General features: G+C 41.5%; 1 non-coding gene across 1 annotated transcript; it reads right to left on the minus strand.

Moving 5' to 3' along the window:
- Positions 1 to 7,129: 7,129 nt before the first annotated feature.
- LOC120272829 lies at positions 7,130 to 7,236 on the minus strand. The gene has a single exon (XR_005540364.1). It is a non-coding gene; the product is annotated as a small nucleolar RNA R71 (small nucleolar RNA).
- Positions 7,237 to 11,797: the final 4,561 nt, after the last annotated feature.

Raw genomic sequence — 11,797 nt, forward strand, 5'->3', positions numbered from 1 at the left:
GGACATGACTGGAGTCTTAGCCCCACAGTAGCCATATAAAATACTATATGGAAAGAGACGGTATGAACCAAGAGTGTATAAGGCATCATACCTTTCTCGACCTAGTTACAGATATCTCAACGCCATCCTGAGTAGGATAGTGAATAGTCGAGGCAATAGCACGGGAGTCCTAAGCAAGCAGGAACTTCTATATTTATACTTCATGGTACAAAATGAGTCGGTTCATTTGGGACACATTTTAGCTGAGTATCTGAAGCATCAAGGATAGTATCCCAGGCTGGGTGTCATTTTGTCGGGCCCATACATTACTAGACTCATCTTGGGGATGGGTCTAAGAGATATAATAAGAGGAGCCGAGAAGACGATAATACCAGCACCCCTCATGTTAGAGATGATGAGATTGATGGATAAGGTCTGTAGGGTTTGGACGGGAGTTTATGCTTTGGTTCTACTTGTCCAGAGATAGCTGAGGATGAGGGTGATGATGCCGAGGTTTCTCAGCCATCTCTCGAGCCTCAGCAAGCACCGATGTTGACCGAGGCACCTCCGGCGGCAAAGGACCCACCCCTAGTATACATGTTTTAACCATCTCGAGCCCATGATCACTTTGAGAGGCTCGAGAGTGCTGTGGGGCTGATACAGACACAGGTCGCTAAGGTCCAAGCAGAGATTACCGAGATTTGGGTTGCGCAGGCCGCACAGTATACATAGTTCATGGCATGCTTTGACACGTTACAGGCGATTTTAGAGCGAGACGTCACCTCGTTATTTGTCTTATGGCAGAGGACTCCTCTGACCCCTCCAGCATCACCATCACCACCTCCACCGGAACCTTTTCATCTACCACTAACAACAGTAGTGAAGTAGAGACCTGACGACACCGACACTTGATTTATTTTGTTTACATCATTTTTATTACTTTTTGCATTTCATTTTGGACTTGTATACTCAGAAAGGACTTTCCTTCTGAGTTTACTTTCATTTTGTTGTCTCGAGTTGTATTGATTGCCTTATCTTTTATATACTCGAGTTGTTTTTGTTTTATTGAGCTTCACTGAACCCTCTTGTGTATGCACACAGATGGTCTTGTCATCATGGGAATTGAGACTTTGTCATGGGCACAGCCAATGGTGCTTCGGCAGTTGGCCGTGTGTGCTTCACAACCTATTGGAACATCGCTCCCAAGGATTTAGCTCCATCAAATGCAACAATAGGAGTCAATTGAGTATTGTTTTGATTGCTTCTCCCATATTTGTTCTTGATTGATATACATTATGAGTGAGCTTGCATATGTACATTAGGGACAATGTACAACTTAAGTATGGGGGGGAGTTTCATAGTACACATACCTTTTATATTAATTTTGATTGATATAGATGCTCACATAGCCAATGACGGTTCACCTTAGTTGTAATGATTGCATTCTTGAGTTTAGGAGAATTTTTAACATTGAATGTCTTCATGCTCTAGTTTTTGCTTGAATTTGTATGAATTTTTGCCCGATTGACACTTGTTGCACTATTCACTCTTTAAACTCTTTTGGAAACTCATGTTCAATGTTAAAGGGAACAGTTATTGCTGTTTCTTTTGTTATTTGTGAAAAAAATGGTGAAATGAAAAGAAAGAACATATATGAAAATGCACTCTTGTATGAGGAAAAATTAAGAAGAATCCATGATGCCCACCTCAGGAAGGAGAGGCAAATTCAGGTTAGGAAGGAAGTTCTTCTTTTCAACTAGTGGTTAAAGCTTTTCCCTGGAAAACTCAAATCTTGTTAGTCAGGTCTCTACACAGTCACTCAGGTGTTCCCTCATAGAATAGTTGAAATTTCCCATCCCACGAAGGGAACATTCAAGGTCAATGGTCATAGGCTGAAACACTATGCCATCTGAGAGGAAATCCTTCAATCATCATGCTGTGGTGCTTTATTATTACATGAACCACCCGACTAGGAAAGTACATCAAGCTAGTGACGTTAAACAAGCACTTCTTAGGAGGCAACCCAAGTAGTTGTTTTGGTTTTGGTTATTCGTGTCTTATTTTATTTTGTTATCGTTCTTCTTTTTGTTCAATTTTCTTTATCACCGTCTTCACTGTGGTTTGTTTTATTGTGGAACTCTAAGTGTGTTTTTGTGTTTTTTTTTTGTTGGGTTTTTACTGATTGATCTTGTGTGTTGCGTTCATTTAATTTTGAGAAAGAGAACCCTAGCCTTGGAATGGTTTAGGACAAGCATGAGCAGTGTGCACCCCTGCTTGTCCTGCAGATTTTCACTGATTCTATTTTTTAAAGCTTTCAGGGCAAGCACAGGATGAGCATGAGCATGCCAAGGGGCTTGGCATGATCAACATAATCCTAACACAATCGTACTCCTTCCCTCTTAGGTTCTGGCCTTTTGCCTGAGATATTCAGGGAGACTCGTGCTGAGCGCACGACCATGTTTCCTCAGCAACTGTTCATTTTCCTCCCATTCTGTCTAGGGAAGCACGCCTTGTCGGTCATGCTTCCCGTCTCCAGCCCGCCCGTTCGTCTTCCTTCCTTGTCCTTTAAAACCCAGACCTTTCTCCGCACCCCTTACCAACTTTACCTGCTGATCTCCCTCAACTCCTCTCCTCCTCCACTTCTTCTTCTCTTTATTCTCATGCCAGTACAGTGAGTGCACTGATTCTTACCTTGTAGTTGGGAGGGTTTTCGATCATTTGACATGATGGCTTTGGCATTCAGTTCTCTTCCCATCTACTCTTGTGCTTTTGTATTACTCACTGAGCCCGTCGCACCAGTGGGGGTGATGATGGCTCTAAGAATGTTTGGAAATTTTTTGGAGCACGATCATGTTTTTTTGGACATTCTTTCTTTCGATTTTACTGGTTGAGCACGGGCAGCATTCTCCTTGCACAACAGTGCCCACCCTGTTTTTCTGTTTCCTCGCATTATTGATCCCGCCTTTTTCCCTTTTTGCAGGTTATGCCCAAGAGTAACAAGCCATCAGGGTCATGAGAATTTTGAGACAACCCATTCTGATTTCCCAAATTCATCAATAATGTTATACATGCTTGTCACATAATGAAATTGGGACGTGGCACATAATTAATTTGGAGGCATTACAACAATGTGGCTTGCGCACCGATGTTAAGTGACTACTTCATGTTGGTTCTTGACATGGCACACAATGTGGCTAACTCTAGAGTTCCTCTCCAATCTTAAGCAACTCCCATGCGACAATCGGTGCGACAAGGCACGTGCCATTTCTTTCACACTTGGGAGTCAAGTGCACCAATTAAGCTATACGGACTTTGCCCTAGCTCTTGGCTTATATGCTCACGATTTCACTCTTACTTTGGAGTACCAGAATTGCCTTATTATTACCCACCTAGGAACCTCTGAACACTCGTTGGGGCATTTGAGTGATTACAATTGCCCTTTTTACCCAAGTACCACCACAGCTACAGTGCTTAAGTCACACGTACTTTGCTTTGTCCATGCTTTACTAAGTGGCACCCTTACTGGATGGAGTTACTCCACTAGCTATGTATCTTTAATGGAATTTAATTAATTAATGAGCATGTAGACTCACGTTCCCTTCCACATGCGTTTTGTCATCGCCACTTCTTTAAAGGCCCATTCGTCAAGCACATAATTTTCGCGGGCTCATTCGTCACCCGCCTTATTTAGGGCATAGGTCTCTTGGGTTGCGTGACCCGCATGACTCTGGTGGGGGCCTAGAGTCCCTTCACTCTCCACAATTTGCAGAAGATGGGCATAGCCACCCTGCAGCATCCCGTAGCTCCCGACATCCCCCTGGAAGAAGATTTGGTGCTATAGGTTGAGCAGCCTGGCATTTGTTGCTTAGGGATAAGCCTTCAGCATCTTGCAGATCATCTTGCATCTGGTTCCGCAGCTGCTACTGGAAATGAGGAGCATTCGGGAGTAATCCTACTTGAGGGCCACATCATTACTCCTTTTGTTTGACTTGTTTTCTTGTGTTTTATTTTTATCTTTTTGTCATTAGTCTTGTACTCAGTTAGCAAGGATAATCCCCTACTACATTTTGGCTTTTTTATCTTTATTTTGCCATAGTTGTTGCCTTTCTCAATTTTTATTACCCTATATAATCATGTTTATGGAGTTTTACTTGTGTCTTTTTCTACTTTCAAAGATTGTGTAGATTCTTGGAGTTGAGTAGCACACAAATTGAGAGCGGCAACATCACTCTCCGTGTTTTGTAAAGTTCCTTCAACACCCTCTAGCTTTTATTGTGTCAATTTTATTTTTTGTGGCAATCATTTTTACATTGAGGATAATGTAGCATTCAAGTGTAGGGGAGGGTTGCATCTTGGTTTTCTAGAGATGAGTCTTTAACCAATGATGATCTATGATTGTTTACACTTAGAACTTCTTAAGCTTAGGGGACACATAGGTATGAATGATTTATTGGGATCCATAGTGTAAACTCACTCTTACTTTGAAGATTCAAGTTCATCACTCAACCCTAATTGTGGAGCCACATGTCCCTAGGACGAAACCCTGTTGGCTTGGTTTAAAAGAGAGAAAAAACAACCTTGGAAAGTCAGATCCCCTGTGGGATGCCCTACTAGTTAGGTGTAAATATTTTGTAAAAAGATGGTAGAAAGAGATATCACCCTAGAAGAGTAAAAGCTACTCTTGAGTATTTAAATTTTGGGCATTACAAGTGTACATTTGATGACCTACCGAGAGAGAAGGCTACCTCCGGGGTGTATTGATAAGTGCTTGTGTATTAGTAATATGAAGTATTCTTTTCTTACATTGAACATTACTTTTCTCAGATTTTATCACTCATATGTGTGTATTTGTGTTCTTTTGTGCATATAGGTTTGTGGAGATAATAGTGGAAGAAAGGGCCAAAAGTAGATCATGGATGCACCTTGTTGATGTAATCTTGGAGTGAACAAATGCGAAGACACGAGTTGTGCTCAAAAACACGTGAATGTGTGCCAACCTCCATTTTGCTCAAGCAAATACATGGTTTAGAGGGGCATAAAGGTAATCACATGCTTGTGTAAGGCTAGCAAGATCTTATTCAATGTTATTGTTATTGAAGACGCAACGTGATCTATCGCATGGATGTGTGCCCATTCATGTGGCTCGATGAAAAGTGTGGATTCAGGAGAATTTTTGGTGGAGTACTGTAGCAAATCATTGTAGTAGCTACTGTTCACAAATAGCAGAAAGCACATTTCCTGGAGATTCACACGGGCGTGTGGATGCCTGATTCCAACCCCTATTTAATTCATGATTTCAGCCGTTTAACAAAATCTTTTTCCCATCTTTACCTCAACTTTGGAGGTGCTCATGGCTAGGGTTTGGAGAGGCTTTGGCGAGGTTTTTGGAGTGCTTCTACGGCCTTTAACACCACATTCCTTTGGAAGATAGTTATTGGGTGAGCTTTTGTCGGCATCGATTCGGTGAGGTGTGCCCTAGGCTTGACAAGGGAACCTTTGGAGAAGACGAGGCTACTCCATAAGACCATCAATACGGACTACAAGGGGTTTTACTTATGGATCACATTTTTTTTACTTTCAAATTCAATATTGATTGTATCTTGTTCCATAGAGAGCTAAACCCCTAGTGGGTGCTTGGACTTGTAAACCCTAGGATGATTTGTTTCATTGACCTTTTATTATGTTTCTTTAATTGATGTTTTTAATTGAGTTCCAATCTTGAATTCTTGTTGGGTTGATTTTCTTTCAAGTGACACTAAGTTTGAGAATCCATCTTGGTAATCTTTGTGGATGAGTGACACACCATGAAGGTTAGACAAAGCAAGATTGGAGAGGGTCAAGAAGGTGAGTTGAGAGGTAGCGGAGCGTCCCCTTTCCTTTCCATTGTGATTTATCCTACCTCCGCATTCCAAGAGTTTTTTACGGTTGTAATAGAGTGAAGTGCAAAGAGAGGAACTCCACTGGGGATTAGTTGCGCAAGCAACAGAGTGAAGCATTGAAGTAATCCTTAGTACTGTGCTTAATTGTAACTAGGTTCTTTCGCCTAGACCAAAGAATTAGATCTATATTAGGGAATAGGGTTTATCACTTGGAGCCCCCAAAGCTTATTGCAACCCACATAGTATGAGGTGTCAAGAGTACTCTTTTCTGTCAGGGTTAGCCACGGTTGAACTTAGGTTTGGGGCCGTGTGATATAGGATTTCCGTGACTAATTAAACATCAATTAAGAGACATAATGATTAGTCTTGCACTTGAAACAATAGTCCTAGGGAGAGCAATGTCCGGGTGCCCCATTTTATTTTACGTCACTTTCTTATTTTCTTTATTTTTATTTGCATTGATATTATTCAAACCACTTTAACTCATCTTTATCATAGTTAAATAGCAATTCTTGTGGTTTCAATCACTATTCCTTGTGGATACGACTATCCACTCCCCAGTGTAATTATTACTTCGACAACCCGTGCACTTGCGGTACATATACAAGGGGTGTATCAAGTTTTTGGCACTGTTACCGAGGAGTAGCCATTTTAGAAACACTTTACACTTTGCAATTTTAGCTATTCATCACTTGTTCTATTTCATACTTTCTTATCTTCTATTGCTCTTATTTGCTTTCCTTTCTTTGGGACCCAAGGAAACCCTTCGACATTGGTTGAAGGAGATCCGGACATTGGACGAAGAATTCATAGAAGGGGAAAAGAACCTATGCAAGAATAGTCTAATCAAGCTGAGATAGAAGGTGAAAGGTCTGATAATATGCCAAAACAGAATGAGCAGTAGAGAACACACTTCAGATTATGCCAAACCCACAGTTCTTGGCACGCAGTCTAGTATTTTGTAGCCACCGATTACGGCTAAAAATTTTTAGCTCAAGCCAGGCTTCATCCATATGTTATGCCAGTTGGCACAGTTTAATGGTTTGGCCGATGAGGATCTAAACAATTATATAGAGAACTTCTTGGAAGTGTGCGACATGTTCAAGATTAATGGTGTTATGGATGATGCTATCAAGTTAAGGGCCTTCCCATTTTCCTTGAAAGGGAGAGTGAAGCAATTGCTACATTCATTACCTAGAGCATCGATCACTACTTCGGATGAGATGGTAGAAGCTTTTCTTGCCTGATACTTTTCTCCAGGAAAATCTGCGAAGCTTAGGAATGAAATTTCCTCTTTTGTGCAAATGGAATTGGAGTCTCTTTTTGAGACATGGGATAGGTTCAAAGAGCTCTTGTGGAAATGTCCTCAACATGGGTTTCCCGAGTGGATGATCATCCATACTTTCTATAGTAGGTTGAACCCAAGTACAAAAGAGTTACTTGATGCTACTGCAGGATGTACATTATGGAGCAAGACCCCTGAAGAAGCCTGACATCTCATCAAAGAAAAAGCTATGAATAGTTATCAGTGGAACACAAGGGATAGAAAAAAGGTAGCCGGACTTTATAAGATTGATGTAGTTACCTCATTGGTGGCACAAGTTGAGTCATTAAGCAAGAAGTTAGACACTCTAACTTCTCTTAGGGTGGCAGCCTTGATGAGTTGAACTGGGTGTGGGGGAGGACATGCTCCATCTAATTGCCCGATTTCTATTTGGTGGTACATCCTCAGTGGAATAGGTTGACTTTATGCATAATGTAATGAGAGGTCAAGCAAATCCATGTAGCAATAAATGCAATCCAGGGTGGAGGAGCCATCCTAACCTTCCTTGGACTAACAAGTGCAATAGAAGACCATGGCACCACCGGTTTTCCAACAACAACAAGCCCCGAACATGTAGAATCGAGTTTCAACATTGGAAAACTGGATGACCGATTTGGAGAAGGCTTTGACCAAGTTTATTCAATCATCAGATACAAGGTTTCAATTAGTTGTGGCAACACTTTGCAACCACACCATGTCATTGCATAACTTGGAGAACCAAGTGGGCCAAATTGCCAAGTCACTCTCAGAAAGACCTCATGGGAGTTTGCCAAGTAACACAGAAACCAACCCAAGAAAACATGTGAAGGTGATCACTTTGAGAAGTGGTCGTGAAGTTTAGGGTAGGCTCCCGAGTGAGAAGACCAATGTTGAAGCACCCGAGGTCGTGGAGGTTGAGGAAATAGCAAAAGAGAAGGAAATGACACCCCCCACGTTAAAAGCCAAGAATCCCTTACCCTTCAAGGTGGAAGAATGACCAAAATGATGAGCAATATAAGAAGTTCTTAGGTCTATTCATGCAGTTGCACATCAACATTCTATTTGTAGAGACGTTGTCTCAAATACCACATTTGCAAAGTTTCTCAAAGATCTCTTGACTAACAAGAGGAAGTTGGAGGAGAATGCATCTGTGATTTTAGATGCTTCATGTTAGGCAATGTTGCAAAAGAATATGCCAAACAAGAAAAAAGACACCGGAAGCTTTATCATTCCATGCAACATTGGTAATTTGGGTAAAGAAAACACATTGGTGGATTCAATGTCATGCCTTATACTTACTTTCAGAAACTAGGATTAGGAGAGCCTAGGCCCACTCGGATGACACTTCAATTGGCAGATCGAAGAGTTAGGCATCCGAGGGGCATCATTGAAGACATACTTATGAAAGTTGATAAGTACATATTTCTTGTAGACTTTGTAGTGTTGGATGTTGATGAGGATGTTGATATTCCGCTGATATTTTGGAGGTCGTTCTTACGCACTTCCAAGGCTCTTATTGACATGGATGGTGGGGAATTGACTTTACGAGTTGGTGATGACAAGTTGATATACCGCCTTGCAAAAGCCATACGACACTCTCTTGATTTTGATGATACTCTTTACTTTCTTGACATTACTGATGAGTTAATTGATAAATACATGTAGGAACTGATGTGTCTGAGCCCATATGAAGGGGTTCTAGATCAAGAAGTGGAGAACGAAGAAGTCTTATCACTTGGTCTAGAGGACAAGATGCAACTTACCCCAGGGATCATTAGGAGGATGATCCAAAAGATGAAGCGAGCAAGGAGACGTCACAAGAAGCGCCCCAAGGCTAATAGGGATGTGCAAGCATGGAGTAAGGGTGATGAACCCTTATGTGGTAATAAGCTCGATAACTCCACCTCTACCTTGAAAAGGTTTTGTTCATCATGCTTTGAGGTTATCTGTAAGAGGAAAATCTTCAATTATGAGCCCTCATAAGGTAAGGTGAGGTGCATCAAGCTTAGTGACATTAAACAAGTTCTTCTTGGCAGGCAACCCAAGCTTTTACTATTTTTCTAGGTTTTAGTTTAGTACTTGCATCAATAAAAGCTTTAGTGTTGATGTCCTAATCTTTCACATTGTTGCTATGCTTTTCTCATGGATTATTGGTATTTTGTGTGCTTAAATGTGATTGGTGAAGTTTCTAGGTCATTTGACCATGTTTTCCATGTTTCTCTAGTTAGTTTTTCATATTATGGGTAGGCTCTGAGTGTGTGTAAGTGTGCAGAAAGTTTTTGCAGAGCCTGTGAATTTTTCTAAGTCATCTAGGGAAAACACACGGCTGTGTGGAATTTTCACACCGCCGTGTCTTATCATTCAGAGCTCATTTGTAGAGGACATAGGGGTGTGCCTGCCCCTATGAATGATCTTGTGATGGTCACATGCCTGTGGCTAATTTTCACTCGGGCGTGTTTTTTCTGTAGAGTCTAAGACAGCATCCTGAGAAGACACAGGGGCGTGTGAATGCCCCTGTGGATGACCCTGTGAACTACACACGGACGTGGGTAATTTCCACATGCCCATATGAATTTCTGACACGTCCGAATATGCGTGTGTGAACCTAAGCGCACAGGTGTCAAAGTAATAAAATACCCGGTGAGTTGGGTAGTCGAATCCATAGGGAACAGGGCTACTAGTACTAACTTCTTCTCTGTTATCTAGCCTAATGATAAGTGGGATAATGTAGTGATCTAATGTGCGAAGAGATGAATACCGGAGATGAATATGCAAGGGTAAAATGGAGGGAGAATCTCAATCAATAAGGATGAGGTACCCAGACAATGCTCCCCTATGATCTAACATGAATTTCAAGATTCGCCAAATGCATCTAAACCTAGTCTAATGAGTAGAGGTAATCCAAGAACAACCGATCCTCATTTCCAAGCAACCGGTATTAGTCTCAAACAAGGTCCCGATGGAGAAATCGCCCAATCTCAATACCTCACAGCCCATATGACTGTAATAAGCTCTAGGGATACCTAAGAGTGAAACTGATTCATAAAGATAGATCCAACCCTAATTCCCGGCAAAAGATACCTAATCCCCTACAAGGTCCCAACGGAGAAATCTCTCAATCTCAAGGATCACACCAAATATGGTTGCATAGAGTCTAGGGAATACAGAGATAGGAAACACTTAATTGGAAGGGCAAAGAGACACTCCACTATCTCATGACTCACCCTCTCAACCCTCTTTAACCTTGAAGTTCTAACTCTAATGGAGACCTCTCACATCAAAGTAACAAATCATGTAATGTAGATCAATCACAAAAATCAATAAGACATGCAAGCAATGGAATCATAACATTAAAACTCAAATCAACTCGGATTAACTAGAAACATAAAGAAAATCAATACAAATAAATAGATCTTAGGGTTCACATGCCCAAGTACCTATTAGAGTTTAGCCCTCCATGGGCAAGTTATAAGACAATGATATATACAATGAAAAGCAACAAAAACCATAAAGAAAACCCCCTTGAATTCGTGATGATTGGCCTTGGTGGGTAGTTCAATGTCTTAAAGGATTCATCTCCGAAGCTAGGTCATCGGTGGCTTCCCAAGTGCTATAACGGCGAAGGAAACTAACAAAGTTGGTGAAGAACACCCTCCAAATCGGCAAAGACCTCCTCTCCAACCCTAACCATCTCACCCCTGAAGAGCCGCACAAAAAGATGAGAAAGAATAGGGCAAAACAGCTATTTATAGGCCTTAGAAAACGCCTGTCACATGCCCCTGCGCGCCCATGCGGATTTTTCATGCACCCATGTGGGCTGCAGGAATTTCCACACGGGCATGTGGACAGTAATTTTGCTACAGTATTGCTGCAATAAAATTACTACAATACTTTTCATATACGCGATCCAAACATTCTCCTCTCGAGGCCACATAATCAGGCACACGATCATGTGGTAGGCTATAAGACTTTTCTTCATCGAAGTGTCTTCGAGAGATCTTGAAATCTTTACAAAGAGAAGGAACATAAAGATGTGACTGCCTTGTGCCCTTCCAACTAGTGAATTGACTTCAATCCCCTTGGAAGTTGGCACACATCTTCACATTCATGAACTCCTCTCATGTCTTGGCCTTTGAATTGCACCAGAACTCTCAACATTGTGCGTTTATAACCTATCTTTGCTTCCTTTTGATTCTTCAAGGAATTCACAACCTAATTGTACAAAAAAACACCAAATACACAATATGAGACATAAATCATGGTAAAAATGATGCTTAATGCTTATAAAACATATATAAAAATATGTCTACTCAAGCACTTATCAATCAGAGAGTTCTTATCCATCCCAAAAAGACACAGGGGCATGTGAGTGCCCCTGTAAGTACCCCTGTGAGTATCCAAACACCAATATGGAATTTTCACAGGGGCGTGTGGAACACTTAGCCAAATTTTTCCGGTGGACAAAGAAATCACAGAGGCGTGTGGGTGCCCCTGTGGGTCAGGCACACAGGCGTGGGGAATTTCCACATGCCCATGTGGATGCATTCAGAGATAGCCAAAGGCTATCACTAGAGCACACAGGGGCATGTGTCTTCCCATGTGAGTAGTCCTGTGGGAGTCACACGGGCAAGAGTAA

The sequence above is a fragment of the Dioscorea cayenensis genome, chromosome 11 (genome assembly GCF_009730915.1).
Source record: "Dioscorea cayenensis subsp. rotundata cultivar TDr96_F1 chromosome 11, TDr96_F1_v2_PseudoChromosome.rev07_lg8_w22 25.fasta, whole genome shotgun sequence".
NCBI lineage: Eukaryota > Viridiplantae > Streptophyta > Magnoliopsida > Dioscoreales > Dioscoreaceae > Dioscorea > Dioscorea cayenensis.